The following is a 25,545-nucleotide window of genomic DNA, read 5'->3' as shown; positions in this document are numbered from 1 at the left end:
GCACTGGGTTGTACTCAGGGGAATAACCCTGGGAAGATGCAGTATTATACCGGAGAAGAAGGAGAGGAGGGCGAGATCCCTGAAACCTTCATAGGCTATACAACATCTGCCTCCATTCCTCCCATTTGATCTCTCCCGACGACCTCCTCATATCTGGTAAATACCCTAGGAGTCCAAATCCTGTTGTATTCCAAAACCACAACTCGCAGATCCCTGTTTCTCTGTTCCCTACCCGAAAAACCCCAAGAGTGAACCCAGAGGGATGTCCTCAGAGAAATATTAGAAAAGACATTAAGATCGGTAAAAAGCTAAGGGGAAAGTATCTTCACAAAAGGCTGTAGTGAAGCTGGCAGAGGGAGGCCAAGATTCAAGAGGGGTCTGCGCCCAGAAGAGGGGCACCCATGGGTGAGCCACTATCGCCCTAATCGAGAGCCATAGTAACCCGGTGGAGGGAGGCCAATAGTCGAGAAGAGGTCGCAGCCCGGCAGAGGGGGATTCAAGGGTGAAAAGTTGTCACCCAAACACTGGTGAAAGGACACTACGAGCGAACAGGAGCCATAGTGAACCCGGTGGAGGGAGGCAGAAAATCGAGAAGGGAAGAGGGAGACAGGGGTGAGCCGATATCAACCTAAATGCTGTAGGAAAGAAACAACTTATTTTGTTTCTTATTTTTGGCCCTCAGAAGACCAAGAGCTAAGAACCAAAGGTCTTGGTATTGCCAAGGTCTTTTGTGGCTCTGAGCCCAGCAGAAGGGGGGGGACCAGGGGTGGAACCATCACTGCTTGTACATTTAGAACCAAACTAATTTTGTTTATTTTCCGACCCTCGAAGGCAAGAGATTTTCCTGAGAAAAGAGACTTGGCCATCGAGGTTTCTGAGATGCTGAAACAGAACTGTCTATTCATGCTGGGAGAGCTCGAATGTGTGCTGTGCTGAAGAGCCCCACCTTGTCCCGTGCTCACAACGTGGGCAACGGAGACCCCTGACATATTATTTGTGAACACTTCTTTCTTTTGAAAACCCTATCCCCCACTCTTTCTATATGTAGTTGTAAGGATTTGGCAATAGAATTTTTACCATAGGCCATTTATTTTGACAAGATGCCACAAGGACTGCCTTATTTTCATTTGATGGTCGATGCTTACTCGAATCTTAGATTTAGGTTTAGATTAGGCATTTTTCCAACCTGCATACAGTTTAATAAACACCCTTGAACTGTGATCACTTGTGCCTGTCTTTACTGTTGCCACCATGAGTTCCTTTCAAAATCTAGGTGTTTTCAAATACTTGTGCATCCCAAATCTAGGTTTTTTTTACAATACTTGTGCATTCCAAATCTAGGTGTTTTGGAATACTTGTGCACTCCAAATCTAGGTGGTGTCCATATACGTGTGCATCCCAATGCTAGGGGTTTTTCAAAGCTTGTTTGTTTCAAAACCTAGGTGCTGTTCCGAAACGTGTGTGTCCAAATCTAGGTGTTGTTCTAATACCTATGCGCACCAAACCTAGGTGTTTGAAATACTTGTGCATTCCAAACCTATGTTTCTGTCCCATTGCCACTGATGCCTACACTCTAAGTGTTTCCACATTTCTAGGGGTTCCTTCAAATAATGGTATGCTTCAAATCTATGTATCTGTTCCATTATCACTGTGTCTCCACCCTAGGCACCTCTCCCACTATCGCTGTTCTTCAATTCTAGGTGTTTACAAATACAGTGTGTTTCAAATCTGTCCCATTACCCCTGTGTCCCCACTCTAAGCGTTTCATCAATTCTAGGTCTATTCAAATAAAGGCATGTTACAAACCTAGGTTTCTTCCCATTACCACTGTGTACTGCCAACAGACACTCGACCTGGGCACACTGACAAACTAGACCTCCACCCCCTCCCCCACCCACAATTCACGGCCATCAGAACCACCCTCGACCAGAGCCACACTCCCTAACGCGGCCACACAACCTCAATCTCATAATCGTATCAAGAGAAGCTCTTTGGCAGTCCAATAGACTCCCCAGCCGCTCTGCCTTCTATACCCTCACACTCGCATTCGTGAACCCTGCAGACATGCCGCAATACTGTTTAATCGCCAACCGCTCCACCACAACCCCACCCCTAGACCGAGCCCCTGCCACCTTCCCTCACCACACACCCTCCAACTCTCAGACCAAAGGAGCTCTCTGGCGTGCCAAGAATCACCCCAAACCTGTCCTCTAATCAACCACCTACACCCACACTCTTGCATCCCCCTATCCTGCCTACCCTACCAGAAGACTTACACCCACCCACTGCCACACACCGCAAAGCTTCCAACTCTCAGACTAGAGAAGCCCACTGGCGCTCCAAAGACACTGCCCACCACCAGCACATTCCTTGCACCATCTTTCAGTAGCTCACCGTCCACATCGGTCCCCCGACTCCCATCCCTCTCCTCCAGAGCCAGGACTCCATGGACCTCCTTGCATCACACATCATCAAACTCCCATACAAGGCAAGTACTCTTTAATTCCAAGAGGCCCCATGCCCCTCCTCTGCCCTCTGAATTCATACACTCTTTTCTATTCACCTCTGACCCCTGCCCAATCCCCCACCCAATGAATCCCAGCAGCATTGTGACAGCCAATGACCACTACCACTCCTCACCACCCCTGCCCCACCAACACCACCGGCCGAGCATCCATGTCCCCTACCCCGTCCACTCCTCCCTTGACAAACATGAACCCTTGACCAACCCCCCCGACCATCACCACAAGACCACCCCCTGCCGCTTCTTCCGCATCCTCAGTTTGGCTCTTCTTGCCCTTTCCTGTACCATCACCTTAATCCTCTTCCCTGTCTCCCTCTGCTCTTTTGCACACACCTCTCGCACCCAAACACAGAAAACACAAAGGCAGGGAACCGCCCCTCACCATCAGCTCTACACAACTCTCCAGCCCTATGTCAGTTTACCTACTACCCTTTCCCACCGCATCTTTCTCACCACCCTCTGTCACCTATGCCTTCCACCTCCATCTTTTAACACAGCTCTTCCCCCTGTCATCTCCAACCACCCACAACAACACCACCTCACACACCCTCTGGACACCAAACCCAATGGGCACCTAGCCCGCCACCTCTGTATGCCCACACCCCTTTTTGCCACCTCACCGACCTCCGAGCCATTCACTTCCAACCCAAACTCCCACCCCATGCCAGTCCTCTCTCGAAGGCCTGTGACTGCCTGCTGTCTCTTCCATCTCTCGATCCATCACCCACACACTCAGCTCCAACAGAATGCCACCCTCTGACTAACACAATCCCTCCAGTCACACCGACCGACCTAGTCCGACTAATCACAATGCTCTTCCCAGTGACCAATACCTTCCCACCTGCCACACCGACCACCCCAGTCCTGCCAGCCCCGGACACACGGGGAAGCATTGCCCCTTCCACTTCCCACATAATCACCTGCCTTCTTATCAATGCCCGCTCTGTGGCCAAAAACAGACAAAGTGTCTATGACCTCCTAACCTCCGAAAACCCAGATCTCATATTCATCAATGAAACTTGGTTCTCTGATGATTTCAAACCGATTGCAAATCATTCCCACCTGACTATTTGCTCATCATCCACAACAGTTCCTCTAGAGGAGGAGGCAGAGTAGCTATCCTCCACAAACTACACATATCCTTCACTGATACACAGCCTTGCAAAGCTAACTGCAACTCCTTACTAGTCAAACTCTCCCGCCCACTCTCTCCCACAGATTCCTAATCACCTACAGGCCCCCACATATGACAGACACTTCGACAACACCCTATGCGACTCGCTAGCAGCCACATTAGTCAGCCACCTACTGGGGATTTCTTTTTATTTATTTTTTAAAACTTTATTTCTTATTTTCAACAAGAAAGAAACATATCAAGTACAAAGCAAATGCTACTAGGTCAGCAGGCTATCATCCAGATCATAACATAAACCTGAATCAAAGAATACAATAAACAGTAACCTCGAAATACATATTAACCCCAACACATTTAATAACGTAGCCATGAGCAGTTGCCTGACATTCCCAAACATAACAGACAACACAAATCAAGAGAACATAACAACACAATCCCCCAGCCCCCCATAAGGTATCCATCGGACGTGATGCAAACCCATTCTATTACACAATTCCAATCGAGGTGGTTTACCCATAAAGATAATTGAAATTCCCCCGTTGTTCATTGGGGGATTTCAATATCTGGTTTGACGTGCCCAGCAACCACTGGTCGACATAGGACCAACCTACGCTGCCGGCCACACCAGGAATGCCATTTTCAGCTCATCCAACCTCATCTCCACGTCCAACCCTAGACCGCTCATCTGGACTGACCACTCAGCCATACCCTTCTCTCTCTGCTACCCCTCCCCCCACCTCCAAAGGCCTGCTCTAGTCCTCCGTCTCAGTTAACTTGCTGGAACAAGGTGAAGATAATATCTGACCTGGCAGAAGCCCTGCTGCATGGGCTCCCCTCACTCCCGACCACAGCTAGATCCCAACCCATCAAGCTCTTTGACTCCTGGTTGAATCACTCACTCCTTCTTTTCACCCCCTCCCACAAAGGACCAACCCACAAATGGTTCACACCCCACCTAAAGGCGTTCAAAACTCGAAACTGCTGCTTCAAGCGCAAATGGCAAATCTCCAGAACCCCTCAAAGCAAATCAGTGTATGCCCACCATCACCGAAACTATAAATCAGAGATCTGAAACGTCAAAAAAACCTACTACAATAAAAGAATGCTGAGATACCCCAGCAGCAGCAAAGAGCTCCACAGGATAATCATGGAATTCCTGAACCCTTCTTGCACCTCTTATCCGGCCTCCTCCTCTCAATCACTCTGCAACTCCTTCTCTGAACACTTCCATTTCGAGCAAGGAGTTCATCAACCTACTATCTGACAGCCAACCTTCTGGCTCCCCCATAACTCTTGTCCCGCCTCTCTCTGCAAATAAATCTTCACCTCCACATGTGCAGGAGAAATGGCAAGGTCCATCCTTAATGACTCTCTCACCTCTGACAAATCTCCAGAACCCTTCAAAATCGTGCGTGTGAAGCTCCTCCTAAAGAAAAAATCCCTTGACCCTCTCCAACCTACCAACTAGAGGCCCATTTCCAGTACCCGATTCTTGCCAAAACTCATTGCCCGCACTGCAATATCCTGTAAGGAAGGCATTATATCATCAAGGAGACTCTGACACAAGAGCTGCACGTTTTCAAAACCTTTATTTTAACTTGAATGGGGTTGGAAAACTCCTACCTTGCCCTAGAACTACGATTGTAGAATTCTCTACCATCAAATAAAATCAAAGAAAACGCCTATGCTAAGAAACCTAATGACTGCCCTTGCACTTGAAGAATAACAGTGAAAAGGGAATGTATATGCAAAAAGGAAACTCGGTGTTCAAATCAATGGTCAAGATAGCTGAGCAAACTCTCTCCCCACGTTTGTATAGCACAGGGTAAGGTGGCACACTCAGACTGGGTGACACACTGGCGCTGGATGCAAGGGTGCAGTTCACAACGTGGATCAGCACACCAACCCCTGCCGCCGCCACACCCCCCAACCACGACCGCTGTCATAAACCTTGGCTGCATGGGGGACTCTGGCCGAACTCTGCTGTCACACCACATTAACAATGTCTCCAAATCCTAAGACTTGCACCATAGGCTTCTGAAACGCATCTTCCCTTACTGCACCTACCTCAGTAGACTGGCAGCAATTATGTTGATTGTCATGTCCAGACTTGACTATGCAAACTCACTTTACCTGGATGCACCGGCCTACCAACTAAACAAGCTCCAATGAGTCCAAAACTCGGCTGCCAGACTGCTCTTTGCACTCGGACCAAGGGATCACATCTCACCTGCACTCCGGACACTATAATGGCTCCCGACTGGATAAAGCACCACCTTCAAAATCCTGTGCATTACTCACTGAGTGGTGCACAAATCTGGCCCAAAACACCAACATGAAAAGATTATGCCTTACCACCCAAGCCACACTCTAAAGTCAAGTACTGCCCCCCCTCCTAATGGTCCCCGCCTCCAATTTAGCCAAGATTGGAGGCGCCACCTATTTAACCTTGGGTGTCTCACATGCTAGTCCCCAGGGATCTCTCTCTCTAAGGCGGTCAGGGCATGGCCATCGCCTTTGGATCCAGACCCTGGTGGTGGGCCACTGGTGGTGGACCACTTATCACCTGGGTAAGGGATCTTCAGAGGGTGGAGGTGAGCAGCCGGTGGTGAGACACGGTATCCCCCCTTTCCTGTACTCATACCCCATCCTATTTTATAGGATAATTCCAACTCTGCCCCCTTCTGCACAAACACTGGGGCAAGGAGGAGGAGGCCTGAGAGTAGAAAGGCTAACACTCAGATATCTCATTGGACATGTCCTGTTAATAAGGTTAGGCAAAGTCAGGCTCTTGACCTTAATTACACACATCTGAGATCCATTAGCTCCTCCCACACGGATGAAAGGCAGAACGCTGAGATACACTCTGAGTAAGGTGAAACACGAGAAGGAGCAGGGCTTCCGGGGCGAATGCGAATTGAATGGAGCAGAACAACCAATCGAGGGACCAGAGCAAGGGGTAGAGAAACTCCAAAGATCCCGAAAGGAGGTTGTTACCTCCGCGCAGCAGTGAAGGATATGGCACGAAAGCCAATTCCCAGACAAGAAGCCTGCAATGTGTTTCAAGGATGTCAGCGACCCACCCGGTTGAACGACATAGTTGGGGACCAACCTTGACTCCTGAATCAAAGCCACTAGGAAACAGAAAAGAATGCACACTACAGTGAGTTGGCGAAAGACATGAAAGGCTGGTTTGTGTCAAGAAAAGATTGAAGCCGCACCAGTGTATCTCACAATTGAAGGTTGTGTGTGTGCTGATGAGACACGAAAGAAAAGGGAACTTTAAACTAACCGATACCTTTGAAAACAGTGATACCAAGTAGCAGAGTGGTCTGGCGAAAGGCAGTAGCCCATTCTCCCCGAAGTGTTTGAAGTCCCATTATGAAGTGATAAAGTGAACACCCCATCCAGGTGATCCTGCCGCACTGGTCCACCCCGTTGTCTGGATCCAATAGCGATGGCCGTGCCCCGGCCACCTGGATGACAGATCCCAAGGGACTAGTCGATGAGACACCCTTTGGTTTCTCACAAAAGGCATAAAAAGACACTGAATGTCCAGTGCTGCAAGGAAGAATTCAGAGGTGCTGCACCCCACAAAGTATTTCAAAGTGCTACAAGCCACGAGACATTAGGTTTAGCAGAAGTCCGTATTGTCATTTGGTGCCCACTTAGCATTTCTCATGGCTCCCCACACAGGTTCATCACTACATTTCTATACTGCAGACTAATGTTGGAGAGCAGATAATCATAGTTCTCAAGATGGGGGTGCACCACACTCAGCAACTCTGAGTTATGCATCAAGCCTACACAACCTTTCCGTATACCAACCACCTCAAGTTCTGTTTGTTTCAGAGGTAGATGAACTCCCTCATGCAAATCATATGTACAGCACAGGAATTCCCCCATTCCCAGAGGTTCCTAACATAAATATGTTGGGTATACAGACAGTGGCTTGACCTTGCCCACGATGAACCATCTCCTTGTCCATTGGTGTAATTTTCCATTCCCCCATTTGCCAACAGGGATCTCCTCGCTACTGTTTAGTCAATGAAGGGCTTCCAAAACCATGCTCCTTACATAGCGCTAACTTTTTGGCTTATCCATTGGTGCCTGGGCATCAGTGGCTATCCCTGCTACTCTGCCCACACCTCACTTGGTATGGGTAATATCTGATGCATAAATTACATGATTACTTTTATGTGACCCTCAATGCATGTTTTTTTTAAGGAGATCATTAATGTCATCATGGCTTTGGCTTCAGAACAGGCTCTGGTTATATTGATAATCCCCCACTTTTATTTCTGCTCCCGTTATCTTAAAGTTGTCATGCCAATTAATGTGTTCTACATTCTGCCACCTGATTCTTATAGCTTAGATTTTGGTATTCAGATCTCTTGCACATAATTGAGGCACAGTCCATGCCTTTTCCTCATTTTCTGATCTTCTGCCTCTCCAAGAGTGTCTAGTCGTTTGCCCTTTCCTTCAAACAATCCTTCAAACAATCATCTTAGCTCTTTGCTCTCTGTCACAGATGGCTTTTAAAGTACCTAAACCACATAGATAGGTTCAAGGGGTTTTATTTCAAATTCTGCAAGCAGTACAATGGTTTGATGTCAGCAGGATGAATGGAGGTACACTAAAGGTGGTCCCTGTATCACCTATGGGTATCCCGTCTCCCTAACTCAGGCATCCCTGTACCCAACTTGAATACTAATGGCAGGTAACACAGACTAAGGTGAGGGCCTAAATGCCTAAGCCTTTTTCATCTCTCTCCCCTGGGGTTTTCCTATGGGATATCCTTTCCTGATCCTTCCCCAGGAATAATATTTGGATACTGTGATGATTCACAAGATCTCGTAACTCTCCCCAGAGGTGAGACCTTCCTAGTGAGGCTAGGGAGGTGAGCCCACTATGCAACATTGCCCCTAACGGTGGCTGCAAGCTGGACCTCACAGGGAGAGACTCCCCTCTTGGGGATAATGGCTCCCATTCCGTGAAGGAACTCCCCAACCCTCTGTCCTTTGCGCTCCTCAGATTGTTCCTGTATCCATTAGCGTTATCTACGCTGGATTAATTTGACTGTTGCCTTATTTACTCTGTTCAGTGATTTCAAGCTATTTCCTGTGATTAATGCTTAATAAAAAGAAATTTAAATAAAGCATCCCCACGGTGGGTTCCTGTAGAGAAGTTTGGATACTGGGTTACATTTTCAAGTAAAGCCTGTGCGAAGTTAAGGGCGGTCTTCCTTCTAAACCCACTGTTTCACTGTGCTGCGTGCCACCAGTGTGCTGACCTCTTCATTTCACTCTATTGTACTGTGTCAGCATGAGGAGCTACAACTACAAGTCAGCGAGTGACGCAGAAGTGTGTCAGAGTCTGGAGGACTAGAGGACTCAAAGTCCCATGAATCATCAGTACTCTGGCTCCCCGACGCTTTCACTTTAAGAAAGCAAGGAAGCAAGGACTGTTGGCTCCGCCTACAGGAAGCACTCCATAAATACCTAAGACCGGCACCCTTGCGGCATAAAGCCTGTGCAAAGTTAGTGGCAGTCTTCCTTCTAAACCCACTGTTTCTCTGTGCTGCATGCCACGAGTGTCCTGACCTCTTAATTTCACTCTATTTTACTGTGTCAGCACGAGGAGCTACAGCTACAACTACAAGTCAGCGAGCGACACGGAAGTGTGTCAGAGTCTAGAGGACTCATAGTCCCATGAATCATCAGTACTCCGGCTCCCCGGCTCTTTCACTTTAAGAAAGCAAGGACGCAAGGACTGTTGGCTCCGCCTACAGGAAGCACTCCATAAATACCTAAGACCGGCACCCTTGCGGCATAAAGCCAGTGCGAAGTTAAGGGCGATCTTCCTTCTGAACCCACTGTTTCACTGTGCTGTGTGCACGAGCGTGCTGACCTCTTCATTTCACTCTATTTTACTGTGTCAGCACGAGGCGCTACAGCTACAAGTCAGCGAGCGACACAGAAGTGTGTCAGAGTCTCGAGGACTCAAAGTCCCATGAATCATCAGTACTCCGGCTGTCCGGCGCTTTCACTTTAAGAAAGCAATGAAGCAAGGACTGTTGGCTCCGCCTACAGGAAGCACTCCATAAATACCTAAGACCGGCACCCTTGCGGAGTAAAGCCCATGCGAAGTTAAGGGCGGTCTTCCTTCTAAACCCACTGTTTCACTGTTTGCTGCTTTGCCGTGCACCGTGACCCAACTTCATATTTGTAAATTGAGCCATATGAAGTCGGAAGACGGTGAAATTAAGATGCAGCCTATCTAGGATCTAAAAAGGGTGTACATCGATACCGGAGTCCAGGCGGTGGACTAGGACTGAACGCAAGAGGAAAGCCAGCGGCGCTCAGACAAGGTAAAGAACAATCCCTTATTACTTTCCATTAGTTATAATAAAAACTTATGAAATACTTGAAAAGAATGTCAAGGGTTGTGCTATCACCCTCCATTGAAATACTTAAAGAAAATTCAACTCATGAAAATCTCCTCCAAACTCACAGGGAAGGTATGGAAATGCAACCACTAATACTTTCGTTGCCAAATTCCAACAACATGAACAATTTAAAATCACCTCCCCCAAATAAACAGTTGTCCCAGGAACTCACAGCCTCGGAAGACGAGGGGTCGGAGGACACTCTCATGCTGAGGAAAAAGGATGGGGTGCTCCCGACACCGTCAGATTGTTCACCACCAGCCTCTCCGTCTTTGCCCACTTCCCAAAAAAACACACATACAATGGGTTATGAAGGTGTAACGCCAATAGGAAAACGTGGGGGAGGATTTCAACAGGTGTGGGGAATCAGGACCCCTTGCCCCGACAGAGAAAAAAGCTAAGACAACTCCTAAATGAAGGTCTAAGCTAAACAACAATGTGGAAATTTCTGATTATTCGTCGGACTCGGGCAAAGAAAACCTTCACACTGAACGTGAAACAAACCTTTTGACAATGGAGCAGAAGAGAATCATGGCAGTGCAGAGGAAATCAACAGAGGTGGAGGAGAACCATTCAAGCAGGTTTTTCCAGGAGACACCACCTGGGGACCAAAGACGATCTGTGCCATGGGCTGAAACCAGCAAGACGGCCGGAGTAGTCACAAAGACAAAACAAGTCATAATGAAAGACACTAGCAACTCCTCACAAATCAAGGTTTTTAAATTATCCTTGGCAAGAACCTTAGGATTTTCGGACAATCTCGTCATGAACAGAAACAATGTAATGAGGCTTCTGTGATGTGTACCGGCTTTGGACCCAGTTAACTCAAAGGACATCGACCTAATCGAGTTTCCCAGTGAGTCAAGTTTTGATAATGTGATTCTTCACATAACATCACAAAACATTAAAAACATACTCATCAAAGAAGGGCCAAAACTGAATGCTCACGGCTTCATATTGAAGGAACTGGATAACCAAATTACAAGTACAAGCGAAATCGCTTACCAGCCTGAGGGAGAGGGTGAAAAAGCCCTCCCCCAAGTAAAGTCTGCGGTCCCGAAACACACAGGAATCAGCTATAAAGAGGGAATTGACGATCTTAAAATTGGTTTCCATAAGGGCAGCAGGCGGGTTACCTTGAAGAAAATGGTGGGTCAAAAGGTTGACAGTGACGAAGATTGGAGTTGGCTAGCTGGAGCACTCGCAGGTTCACTATAACGCCAGAACAGGAGTGACATTAACCCCTTTAGGACCAAGAAAATAGCTAGTTGGAATACCAGGGGTTTTGCGCACCCATTTGGCCAAAGTGAAATAAATTTAACAAAATACGATCTCATTTGTCTCCAGGAGACCTGGTTAAGGGAGATACCTGTCCTGGAAGGTTACAAAGTATATATAAACCCAGCAACAAAGGGGGGAAAAAGGTCGTCCTATGGCAGGACTCCTAACGACCACAAAAAAATCAAGTGGCCTAATTGGAATTAGTTCTACAAACATAAATTCCGAAATCCAAGTTATTGTAGCTCAAATTACTTCTCCCCACTGGGAAACAAAGAAACAGATGCTCCTAATTTGTAACATATACTGGAGAAGTAGCCTAGGGTCTAAGCAAAGCACTAAAAACACTGTGTTAAGGGAAATCGACGAGGCAAGGTCAATTTGGCCAAACCTGGCGATACTTCTCTGTGGAGACTTCAATATGGAGTGTTTTGATAAAAAAGGCGTTATAATAGAAGTGCTACCAATAGATGCAACAGAGAATATAAGAAGGGGTCTGGACTTGGAAGAGGAGTTAACAGAGAGAAACATCTATGTGGTCAATGGTAACCTGCAGGGAGACAAACCAGCGGCAGTAACATGGAAGAGGGGGACTCAAACAAGTACCATCGATTACATTTTTGCCACAGAAGATCTATTAGCAAAACTGACCTCACTACAAGTGCTACTACAGACTTAAGCGACCATAACCTCCTCGAGCTCGAACGTATTGACTGGGCTGCCGGAAATCCTTTGAAGTGGTATCATCAAGAAGATCAGAACCTCGAGGCCTCATCGGGAGTTAATTGCCTTATGATACACAAAAGAAATCTGTCCCTTGTAACAACATCCTTGCTGGCCCTGAATTCAGACCCAGACTGTACCACAGGGGGCATACTTCAATATCTAGACTTTTTACAGGCTTTAAGAGAAAAGCAGGCTGCTTTTAAGAGGCCCGCTTTCTTACCTAAGTACGCCTACAACGAACAGATCGCTGAAAGAAAGCGAGAGGTAAACAGACTGGGGAGACTAGTGAAAAAACACAAAACTACTCATAACCTAATCCTGTTAAAAAAAGCCAAAAACAACTTTAAGAACTGGTTATACCAACACAAACAACTAATCATCCAGCAAGAAGGTGAAAGAATGCTGCAGCTTGCCACTAAGAAAAACACAGCAGGTGTGTGGAAGCTAATAAACGAATTGAACACCCCGGAGGGCTCAAAAACCATAAACTCAGTATCTGCGCAGGTGTGGGAGGCTCACTTTAAATGCCTATACGCATCCAAAGGGGGGAGCAAATCGAGTTATTAACACACACAGAAGCCCCGTGGGATTTCAAATTCGACCACCAAGAAATACTCGACCTTGTACAAAACTCAAATGTGTCGAGGGCAGGTGGCCCGAACGGCCTGACTAACGAAATCCTGATGAAAGATCCTGTTAGATGGGCAACGTTTATGCTAAAATTATTTACAACTGTGGTACGGGAGAACAAAATTCCATCATCCTGGACCCGTTCCATAGTCGTCCCCATCTTTAAGAAGGGTGATGGGGCTAATCCCTGTAATTTCAGGCCCATCACCCTTCTTGATGTGGTGGGTAAAATATTTGCAGCTATCATTCTGAGGAATCTCAACGAATGTAGTGCGAAGTCCCACCATCAGGATCAGTGGCAGTCCGGCTTCCGAAAAGGGATAGGCACTAACCTAAATATCTTCATTATAAATACACTTAAGTGCCTGGTCCACCAGAAAAGGATACGGGCAATCTACATCGCCTCGATCGACCTGGAACAGGCTTTCGACTCAGTTGACCGTAGAATTCTGTGGGACAAATTGAAGAAATGGGGTTGTCCCGAAGCCATGAGAGAACCTATGTAAACATTACACAGGGACACCACTTTAAAAATCAGGCTGGACAGAAAGGGTTTACTGTCTGAAGAAATTCCCTCAGAAAATGGGCTAAAGCAGGGCTGTCGCTTGGCACCAGCAGTCTTTTGTCTTTTCATATCAGACATGGCCGAAGCTTTTACAAAAATTAGATCCTTTCCACCAAAAATTGCCGGCCACTCTGTGGGACGTTTACTATTTGCTGATGATTTGTTACTGCTCGACCAGACGGAAATTGGGCTGCAGAGACAACTGACAGACTTTTCTCATTCCATTTATAAAAACGCCCTAAAATAAATGCTAAAAAATACAAAATACTGATTTTGGGAGACAATGGCAGGGCCAGGAAGCAGAAAAAATTTACCTGGTCACTAAACGGAGAACAAATACCAGTTGTCGGTTCAATGGTGTACCTGGGGATAACTCTAAACAACAGCTTGAGCAATGCTCCAGGAATAACACATTTGAGAAGCAAAGCCAAAAACTTGACATCTGAACCCCGGCTTATCAAAAGGCGCTACTGTAAATTCTCCATGGTGCCAATTTTGGATTTTTATAAACTGATTGTTGCTCCAATACTTAGATATGCCGCTGAAGCCAATCTCTTCATGGATCCCAAAAATTGGAACCGCTTGGAAAGCCTTTTTTGGAAGAGGGTTATGGCGCTGCCAAACTCAATACCTATTGAACGGGTTCGGAGGGAATTGGGCTTGACCTCCTTATACACTCTGGTGGAATGGAAATCTCTATCTTTCATGAGGAAATGTCTTTAACCACCAGGAGGGAGTGGCTTTTCTATCATTAAGGAGGCTATAGAAGGGAAGCAGGTTGCAATTCTGAATTCCTAGCACAAGTCCTGTTCTTCCATACTGTCTAACATCGCCCTCTCGGGAAAGACACTCATCGAAAACCCAATGAGGGTGAAGTACAAACTACTGGACTTGGACTGGATCCGGACCGAGCAGAAAGTGAAATCCTATAAATTGTTTGTTGACGAACCTGAGGAACACTATAGAAGAGGATTTGTGATGTCCTACTTTGCCAGATTTCCCTCACAATTGGAGCGGCAAAACTTTCTAAGACTCCGTTTGAATCTCTATCCAACACGGGAGGTCACATCAAGGAGATCAAAGGCCCAGGAAGAGAGAACTTTAAAATTCTGAATGTGCAACAAAAGTATTGAGACCTTGCAGCACCTAGTATTAGTGTGTGAGCCCCTAAACTCCATAAGAAACAAACTCCTGGGGAGATTCATTGAAGAATCAACAACGAAATCGCAGGAGGACTGGTGGGCTTGCATAAGATGGGCTGGTCGGCTCTCTCTGTCATTAGCCGTACTCTAGTTGGTCAGGAGAATCTTCACTATTATGGAGGACACTTAAAATCCAACTGTTGGATGAAATCAAACTTAATTTTTTTCAGTTCAAGGATGGGCCTTTGAGGAGGACAAGGACTTTCTATGTTTTTGTGTTTTTCTTTCTTTTTTTATCTGGAAGTAACTAATGTATGTATTTGTATATGTCTGCATCTAAGGTTTAATTAAAACCAATTGATGTGTAATTAAAAAAAAAATAGATTCAAAATACATTTTCATAAACACAACATAATACCTGATATTTATTCATTCACTGGGATCGAAATTAAGATTGGATAAGGCGGAGCTAAATGCAGCTCCTGGGTATCTGGCATTAACCATTGTGGAAGAGCTACCACTGGGGATCGGGGGCTAGTACATGGCGTTCCACAAATCTAACTTGAACGTAACGTGCAAACTTAATATTTTGTCCATTATTTATGACGCCTTATGCTTTTTTACATGTTGTACAGATGTGTTCTAATGCTTATTTATAGATAATGTCTAATAGGAATGTTTGTTTGGTATAAGTTGGCTTGGTGGGGGGGGTGGGAGTAGTTCCTGGTAGTTGTTGGTGTCAAGTTAACCAGGCGGTTCTAGGCTGCAAGCAGAAGCTAAATAGCTCCCAGCTCCCTTGAATTTCGAACCCTGATTCAAAAAAGTTCACAGAAGGCTGCCGTGTGACAGAACGAGAGGCACACGGGAATAGAAGTCATTTTTCTTTTTTCTATGACCCTCACTGGTAGTAGGTTCAGAGCAGCAGGCGTGCACATGGGGTCTGGACACAAAGAGAAGAAAGGCATACGTGCATGGTGCACCCTGCCAGAAATAATAGGTGAAAAGTGAGATCAGACAACTGCAGGATTGCTAAGTCAGGAAGGAGACAGAGGGATCTAGCTCAGTCCGAATCAATGAGGTGTGCAAGTAAGTGATCACGATCTTTGAAATCTCTGCCATTATTGCCTGCAAGCCAAAGATCCCTTTTGGGTGATGCGCAAACAGTGTCCCACACTTCATGTTAGTTTCTTTTCTTGAAAGTATTTCAAGGTTTGATGTGTTATTACAAATTAATGGAAAACTATGTTAATCTTTTTATTTTTCCTGAAATATATGTATTCAGAGGATACAATTGTAAAGTGTAAGGGTAAATGTGTATAACTAAAATTTAAATTCAATGTTGTTTTAGGTATCCCAGTGCACCGAGTGTGAAATGGAAAAAATAAATATTAAATCACCTCTCCAATACACACCAATACGGGTAATTTATTTTAAAAAAAACAACTTCATTTTCCTCCTGACCCTTCCTCTTCATCAGTCCTGTTTCAAGGGCCAGAAACACATGTTTCTGCAAAGTTAATGCTCACCATTCCTCTTTGTTTTGGATTATCTTGGCCGCCTACCTCCAGACTTGCATTGTCTTGTTCTTCAACATTTAGCCTTCCATACATTAATTCAAATTTTCTATCATTGTTTTCTATAGGTGAATGAACCATGGGAGCTTGTCGGTATGGGCCTCATTGGGCCACTAGCTTCAACCAAAAATGGAAATCAGTATATATGTACAATTACTGATTACTTAACCAAATGGGTTGAGGCATATCCTTTAAGATCCAAGACTGCAGCGGAGGTCGCTGGGTGTATTGTAAAACTTGTTTACCGTTTCGGTGCACCAAAGCGCATATTGACAGATCATGGACAAGAGTTTATTAATGAGGTAACTGTTAAATGTATGGGATTCATTTTTTTGACTCTCCATCCAGATAATTTTTCAAGCTTAAATCTTTTCTACTTTTACATCACATCCAGTTTCTTCCAAACTTGTGGGTTATCATTTCCTGTGGTGGTGGGGTATGAGGTAATTCAACAGTTGAAAAGGTTACAATGTTCACTACAGTGAGTAACTTATTTTAATTTTACTAGGTATCTGAGTAAGTGTACTGGATAGTAGACAGCCCATTTAAATACACTTATAAAAAGCTATCACTGAATAAAGTATAACTGGCAACACCTTCAACTTCATTCAAAACATAAGCTATTGTTGCCCGTGGTGCTTGCTTTAAAGCATGAACTTGTGCCCTTATCCATATCCTTTAAAGTGTTGTCAGCTGCCCCAAGCCCTCTCAGTGGACGTGGAAGAGACACAATGTTAGGATGGGCATTACTCCTATGTCCTGTCTCCTCTCTTCCATACTTTTGTTATTAATTTTTTAAGCTTGAACTGCAAACCAAATTGCCTCTAACTGTTATAATTCCAAGATGGAGCATTTCAAGGTGGATCCATTGGTAGCCAATTAAGGGTTTTTTACGAAGCGGGGATACATGATGGTGTTTGTATAATGACACAATTAGACAGATGGTGGCCTTTTGCACTTTGTTTATTTTTTGTGTTGGGCGGTTAGAAGTTCCAGCATAAATGGCATAGTCCAAGCAGGCATTGATCAAAGGTCCCATCACTAAGCAGCTTTTTGTCACGGAGGATGATTGGTAGGGCTTTGTTAAGAAGGGGATGACATGTTTTAGATAGATTAGAAGAGGCAGATTTTACGCAGAGGCTTGCATCTTCTAAGAGGGAGGAGGTTTAAAGCATGAGAAGAATATCGTGTAGTGATCAGACAAGCTAACAGGCATGTTGCAGGTATACATGGATGGACTGCTGTAAGCCATTTTAGTATCTGGACAGTGGTCTTTAGAGTGACATGGTGTTCTGGAGAGGATGTTGAGGTTGAATTAGTTAGAAGTGTCTTTGAATTCCATGAAGGGAGGGTAAGGTAATCAGGCAATGGTGGGATAGATGTTCAAAACCTCTGCGATTATCCAGTCGATCAAAGTAATGCAGAGTTCCGTCGGGAGTGACGGAAAGTCAACAAAAACATTTGGGGTCATGGGTACGATAGCATATGAGAATTTTGTAGCAGACTGATGTGCGGTTAAATGTTAATGAATTCAAAATAGTTCAGCTTAATGTCAGCAGCAAGGGGAATGTGGGTGTATCCACTCTCACTCCCCAACCACGGAAGCCGAATGGAGAATGACCCTCCCAGCTGTGTTAGTACGGGTTACTGATTTTGTACACAACAGGTGACCACGAAGCAGCTAATGGGTGGAAGGGGGTTAGGGAGAGTTTGTGGATAAGGTAGGAGACATTAGGAAAACTGGAAAGAGGTTAAGGGAAGCAAGTGGGATAGTTACGGGGACACACAAGGAAGGTTCACACATGCATAGATACAACCTTTATGGTAAAACTGCACTCTTATTTGTGGCCAAGAACCTACCCTAACCTGATCTATAAATCTATGTATACTGCCTAAATTGATATTGCAGAATCAACAACTCGGCCTTCTGGTCTGTTTTACAAAAGGAGTAGACAAGTGGCACCCGGTAGGGTGAATGAGGCCAAAGAAGTGTTGAACAACATTTCTGCAATTATTAGGACAGCTAGAGTGAGATCTAGTGTTGATTTTTATCATATTTTACGTAGCTGATCTGACATTGATAAGGAGACAGTGGTGAGCAGAGCATGTTGAGGGTTTCAGTAGATGATTCTTAATAGGATTTTGTGATGGATTGATGGATGAGAAAAAAGGTTTAGCATGGCATCTCTGGATTATGGGAGTATTTTCAATACAGTATCAGGGAAGCTTAGTTGGGGGGCACATACAATAAAAACACGTACCCAGCATACACCCAAGAACAGCAAAATTGCCTCTAGCTACTGTGGTAAATTAGAGGCATCCCGCATCCTCTGCTATGATGGGGCTGGGCCACAGGTGACTGCAACATTCCAGCCATGTTCCAGTGTGCTTGCAAGAAGGTGGATAGAGCAGCTTTCCCCTGGGTTGTCACCGCTTCTAAGTATCAGTAATAACATTTCCCATTTGGGGATACCAGACCTTAGCATATCGCAAATGCATTGCACGTTTTGGCAGGCTCTGTCCCTAATCTTGGAATGATCGTGGAGCAGAGTTTATCTCTAACAGCAAGCATTCAGCAGAACCAGCTTAGCTGTTTGTTAGAGGAGATGGTAGATGTCAGACTCCCCATGGACAGTGCTATCAGGTGTGGATGCCATACCTACTCATCCAGCTGACACTAGTCAGTAGCAGACTGCTGCAAAGCCATGAACACACACACACACTAAGAATTTCAAGATGGCGCTGATGCCATGGGGCATTCCGAAATGCTTCGGAACCAACAATTCAGTATAATAAGGCGAATGCACATCCCATCCTAGGCATCTGCAACCTTTGTCTCTCAATAAGTTTTAGAGTACAAGTCCCTTCAGCCCTCAATAGCATAGTCAGTGATGGTCCATAGTACAAGAATGCACAGGGAAGTGACCTTTGTTGGACACTGGTTCGAGTGATTACCCAAGAACCTTGCTTCATAGACTAGGGTTTGGACTCAGAACCATCATTGCATATAGAATGGGGTTTATATTATATTGTTTCACCCATACTGACACTTTGATTAGATAACTGCCCCATTTGGTTGTATAAGAGGAAAAGCTAACTCCCACTGGAATTAAGCAAACCCCTCCCTGAAACCTAAGAAGGGGAATTGTCAAAAGTCGAAGACTCCTGCAAGGAACTAGACACATTGACAGTCTTGCCTTGGCCGAAAAGCTTTGGTGTTGTTCCTTACGTTTGGGAGTATCCAGGCCAGTTTGCGGACCGAATTCAGCAGGGAGACTGGAAAAGTGGAGGCAACCATAACATTTATGAGGTACCACCTTTCTCCTTTGAGGGCATCCTGTTTTCATATTTCTTTTTTTATTCTGTTAATAAACCTGGTAAAAACCTTGAAATCAGGGTATTCTGTTTCAACCTCTTTAAGGCAATGTGCACTTTCACCAGGAATGAGTGTAGAAACTACATTACACATTTTGCACAGGTAATCATGTTCACAAAGGGAAAACAGAGAACTACCCTATTCTTTTACTAGTTCAATATGCTGCACTTTTAATGGAATCACAATAGTTAATCTTAATGGCAGCATACACTTGTCACCAACTGTGCACATATTCATGGTAACATTTATTTTCACAGCTCAACACAGCTCTGTGCAGTTTGCTAGATATTCAACTGAGTCGTTTGACACCATACCACCCACAGACAAATGGACTTGTACAAAGAATGAAAGGAACTATTCAATTGTAAGTTTAAGTACTATCTGGACTATGATATTTGGTTCTCTTTTGAACAATCAGAATTCTTGTAATGTATCACAAATACTGCCAGAACATTTGAACAATTTAAAGTCATGTCCCTGTATATACCTCTACCTGGTCCCATGTACGTACGCACTGCCCCAAATCCTACCTTCCCCCTAACATCTTCTGGTTCACCATCCATTACACATATTCGACTGTAATTCCCTGACTACTATATATGTATCTTGTCGAAACACCATGGCCAAAATAGATACAAAGTGGGAGTAACATCATTCATCCTCCATTTACTCAGTATATGGTCACCAGCATTTAATGATGCGGGTTGTTTCAAAGTTATTAACCTTTGCCTTGGTCATTTTTGGGCATGGTCTTGTAGCTTGCTGGTGTTAGCGTTATTCCTCTTAAGGGCTTGAAAAGTACTGCCTCCTACATGATTGTAACCCTCCATAATGACCATCAATATCTTTGGGACAATACATCTGGCTTCTGGGCATACGAGAAGTTTATGTCACAAGCTACAGTCATGGGTAAACATTGTATCATCTGAAAAACCTTTACCATTAAACAATATGAAATACATTGACTACACGTCTTGATCACCAAATCGAGCAATGATTCAAAGTGTCATTTGTTGTGCTAGTTATTTAAGTGAATGTAATTAATTTCAGTCCTACATATTTGACTTGCAGGTGGATTTTGTATGTCTTGTAGCTTAACCTGTGATTTGATTCCTATTAAAGCTGGCAGAAAATTAACAAAATGTGTTATGTTTCCAGAGCACTGAGTAAATTGGTAAAGAGGAAACCAGAGACCTGGGATATATACTTGGAGGCTGCACTTTTTGGACTAAGAACAAAAAAACAGATGACCGCAAAGTACAGTCCATACTTCTTAATGTTTGGACATGAGGCCAGATACCCATTGGAAGTGCCTGAAACCTTTGATGTATGTATTTCAAGTACAAATATTTCTTTTGAGTAACATGTTAGAGTGGTGCTGAAGTGCATCTCAAGATGCTTTGTGTTATTCATGTATTCCAGTGATGATCACTACAAATACCATAAAATATGGAAATCCTAAACCTTCCACAAGACATTATTTTGGGATAAATAAATATGGCCCACGTTGGAGCTCTCAATCCTTCAATAATGCCTGTTAAAGGGTGTAAATGGTAACTGTCCACAAAAAACACCAGTGGTAATGTCATTAGCATTAATACTCAGTCCGGTGATGGTGTCTGTCATATTTCTTTGGTCATTGTGCAATGCACTCAATGGAGACATGTTCTAGATGGATGCAAGGGATAGTCAGGATCCTGAATGTATAATAATGTTGATTCTCAAAGATCCAATCATGAGGGAGACATTGCAGAAATTGGGGGCTAAAAAGGGGGAAATCTATCATGGTGAAAAAGAGGATACAGGTGTTTCAGGATCTTTGCCAGTGGTCCGTGGGCAAAATAGAGAAGATGATGGGTGGTAGAAAGAATTTTCTGAGGAGATGGTGGGTGCAATAGTACCATATCTGGCAAGGTTGAAATGTGCTTATAAAGGAAACATGAATATTTTCACAGATGTTCAAGCTGCCGTTTCTTTAATGGTTTGAGATATATTACTTCTAACCTTGTACTGTGGTTGTTTTTGCTCCTTACCTGCCTTTGGGTGTGGCTTTTGAACAGTCTGAAGATCTTACTTGACCTTCTTTGAGTGGAACATTGTTTTTAGAGGGTGGGTTTGTAGTTGTCCAATTTGTCTTCTTCCTTCACCTTTCTCCCATTCCACTTCTTACAGCATTGTAGAATCTTTTGAAAATGGGCTTATTCCTTTAGTGTTTTAATAATTAAAAATGGGAAATTCTACAGAATGAATGGTACTCCATTGCTTTGATCATGAGTGTGTACTCAATATTCCTGCTCTTTTGTATGTAAACAAAGTTTGAAAAAAACACTTTAAAAATACTTTAATGAAAAAGAAGAATATTTGTGTTATTCATTTGTTAATTTGTGTTTCTGATGTTTTCAAATGCAAAAATTGATTTTAAAATATACACTTGTGCTATGAAACATATTAATACCTGTTCACATTATAATTGCAGGTAACTCAAGTGGATGTGGAAAACTTAGTAGCTGATGAAGCTATTGCGAAGTGCCTACAATCCCATGAAAAAGTATTTGATCTGGTCAGGGACAACCTAAAGAAAAGGGCAGAAAAAATAAAGGCAAAAAATGAAACCACCAATCAGAAATTATTGTCACCGATTATGATTGGGGATAAAGTTTTGAGGCGAAATTTACGTTCGGAACAAAGGAAAGGGGGCAAGTTAGACCCCAGTCTCCTTGGTCCATTTACACTGCTCAAAGTAACTGGAAAGTCAATTGATCTTGAAGATAAACATGGAAAGAAAATAGAAAAAGTGAATTTGGATCACTTACAAAAATGTAAAGAATTAACAGAGCACATACCCGCAAATCTGAAAATCAAGGAGGAAAAATCGACACATGCCAACAAGCCTCATACTTCACAAAGTACCGTCATTCCACCATCACAAGGTGAAACTGGAACACAACTTATAGTGACACCTACGCATCCTACTCCAGTGACAACAGTTCTCAACGAAAATCGTAGTGAAGCACAAAGTGCAACGAGGGTCTCTAGCAGTAAACCAGAGTCCGAATTATCCAAAGGGACATCCACAAAGTCAGTGGAACTCAATAAAAGGGTGCTATCAAATGCAGATTATGGGACTGACACATCTCCATATCAATGTAAGTTGTTTTTTTTTTAAATTGTTATTGGTATTGAAAAGAAAATAGCCATCAACTGAAATAATTTCATCAATTTACAGGTATCAATGATGCATGGAATGATGTCACAGGGCAAATATTGATTTCAAAAATTGGGGCATACAAAATTTGGGACACAGACCTTCAATGCCTCAAACCTGGCAATGAGCTGGAAAGTCAGGTATTTTCAAACATCAAGAATGCATTTTACACTTACAGCTGTCTAATAAATAGCAACACTAAGCCTTTACGGCACCAGAGCAACAAAGCTAAGTGTCCTGAACATCTTAAGTCATTCCATTCAGTGTTAAATGTTTTACATTTGACTAATTTAATAAAAGTCCTTACTGTTTTGTAAAACTAGTTTTCTTTGATACGTTAGTTCAAAAGAACAAAGGTTTTATTTAGCAGGTTGTATTTTGTATGTGGTTTGACATTTTTATAGCAATAGAACTTTTATAGATTAAGATGCATTACATGTGTCTCCTGTAATCGGGGTAGGCATGCACAGGACAATTAAATGGCTGAAGTGGCAAATAAGTGGGAAGTGAATAGATTTTTAAGATAGTCGTTTTTGTATGGAAAAGTGTTGTTACTAAGCACATTATTGTATTTCACATAAACTACCATAATTTACTCTTGCAGGTGATTAACGCTTACCTGTTCTCCCAAATTAAAAAACACAACACCAGATCAGCCCATACAGCCTGCCTGATTGACAGCTTTGCCATGAACAAAATTTGGGAAGGGATTCCACCGGTCATGAGGAAGGTTAGACATTTGGTTTAATATGTGAACGGTTCAGTGGTATTTCAAGCCAACTCAAAACCTTTAATTGTTTTCATGAAGCAAAGTGGACTTCACAGAGAAAGCAACTCATGGTTGAAGCTCAAAGGATTTTATTTGGCAACATAAAAATAGGGGTCAGAAAGGTAAACAAAAGAAAAGTATAATTACTTCTGATATGTTTTCAGAAAGTCTGTTCATGTCTCTCTGTGATGTCACCCAGTATCTTTGCCAAAGGTGGGGTAGGTCAGGTCCTTTTAGGCCTGGGGTGCATGACTGTCTTGGACTTGATCCTGTTAATACATCTTATTCCTACTTTCCATACCAATGCTCACTCTTGAATTAGGGGGTCTGTCTCTAAGGATCTGACTGACCTCTTCTCTGGTCTTGACTTAGGATTGTTCCTCTTCTTACTTCTCCCCGACAGTGGATGGACTGCCACTATCTAACTTGGACTGTTGCTAAACTGGTGCCGCCAAGAACCTCTGCCTATCCACTGACCAACTTCTACCTTTTTTCTCTCCAAACATAACTGTTCCCATTTGCTAGCTCTTCACCTTCTCTATCTTAGTTTGTCCTCTCCCCTCCTCCTTCATGTTATCCTTCCTCTACTATGTTAGGGAGAATGTTCATTTTAGTGCTTAATTTCTCCCACCTTAGAGACCCCCAGCTCTTTCGCGGGATTTTAGTACTTAGAAGCTCCAAGAGTCTCCCCAGAACCCACCAGAAGCAGGACGACCAGAGTCCGAGTCCCCTCACCACAGTGCAGGACTCAAGGAGTGAAGGAAGCCCAACCAGTATCCAAGATCTGCAGTGGTGCTGTTTACCGAGTGCTGAAACCTCAAAGTGCTGCTGATCCGCAAAGAGCCCGTAGCTGTGTCAACCTTTGAATTGCTGCCTCAGAGGTCCCCAGACGTCCTCCCTCTTGTCCCCACGACTGAGGACCAGGAACCAAGGATCTGCATCACTGCAACCAGACACAAGCCAGCTGGACCAATCTTCTTCTAACCAAAGGGACTTTTCTGACTTGAGGTACTTACCTCCGTGTCTTTAGCTTTGCTCTTCTCGGTTGAGACTTGCAGTAGCTACCTTGCTAGAGTTGATTTCAGCTCTACCCTTCATAAGTGTAACCGCCTGTGACCCTACAGTGATTTCTCTTCAACAAACTCTCCAACTTTGTGCAAGACTTTACTATCTTAGAAGTGCCTCGGCTCCATAGACTGAGCTCCAATTGACTTTGACTGTCCTGGCTCCCTGCAGACTCTTCTAGTCCATTTGGCAGTGATACTTCATGTCCCTCATAGGTGATCATTTGGTTTTTAACTATTATTGCTGGGAAAGGTTTTTATCTAACCTTTATTTGAAGATTTAAGTGCGTGCATGCTCTGAGAACCTGTTTAACCTTTTTCCTTCCTTTAACCTTGCCTTTCTGCAAAACCTCAGAAACTACAAAGTGTACTGGTGATATATAAATGCCAATCCTGTCCTAGTTAGTGAAGTCACCTCAGAGTGTAGGAAGTGTGTAAAAAGCATCTCTAAAGAGTATCTACTAGCTTAGTGTTGATTCTGGGAAAGTATTTTAAAGTATATTTGATTGTTACACAAATTGCCCTTTTTAAAGAATGCATATTTAAAAACTACTGTTAAATAAATAATTATTTATAACACACCTTGAGTGTAAGTATTATTTGGCTACTTGTATTAGTGGATTGCATTGCTCTACAGCTCACATTTACCCCTCTTGAGATAAGCCTGGCTGCTCAGTCACACTGCCAACTTGTGTAGTACAGGCCTATACCAAAAGGTGGGTTACCTAATACCAAAGGACAAGTGTTGTGTAGTCTCCCACAGGATTACTACATAATTTCTTGCCTAACACACTGTACGCTTCCTTCCTCTTTGTTGTGCTCCTGTAGCTTCTATAGGTTACCCTCTGTTACGATGGCTGTAAGAGAACCCTCTAACCGCGATGCGTGTGACATCACTGCGCCAGAGTAAATGCAAACTTTCTGTCCTTATACAGCTACCATATTCATATATTGTCCTTTCAGAGGGTCACTCTTTACAATCTCCGGGATAAATTTAGCGTGCATTTGTAAATCATAACCTGCATTTTTTCTGCATGAATTATTTACTAAAATGTATGATTTATGTCACATTTTGCCGTAGGTTGATCCTTCAAAGTATCATGTGTTAC

Source organism: Ambystoma mexicanum, chromosome 5p, assembly GCF_040938575.1.
Source record: "Ambystoma mexicanum isolate Mex_15411 chromosome 5p, UKY_AmexF1_1, whole genome shotgun sequence".
Classification (NCBI taxonomy): Eukaryota; Metazoa; Chordata; class Amphibia; order Caudata; family Ambystomatidae; genus Ambystoma; species Ambystoma mexicanum.
This window is presented reverse-complemented; position numbering follows the sequence as displayed.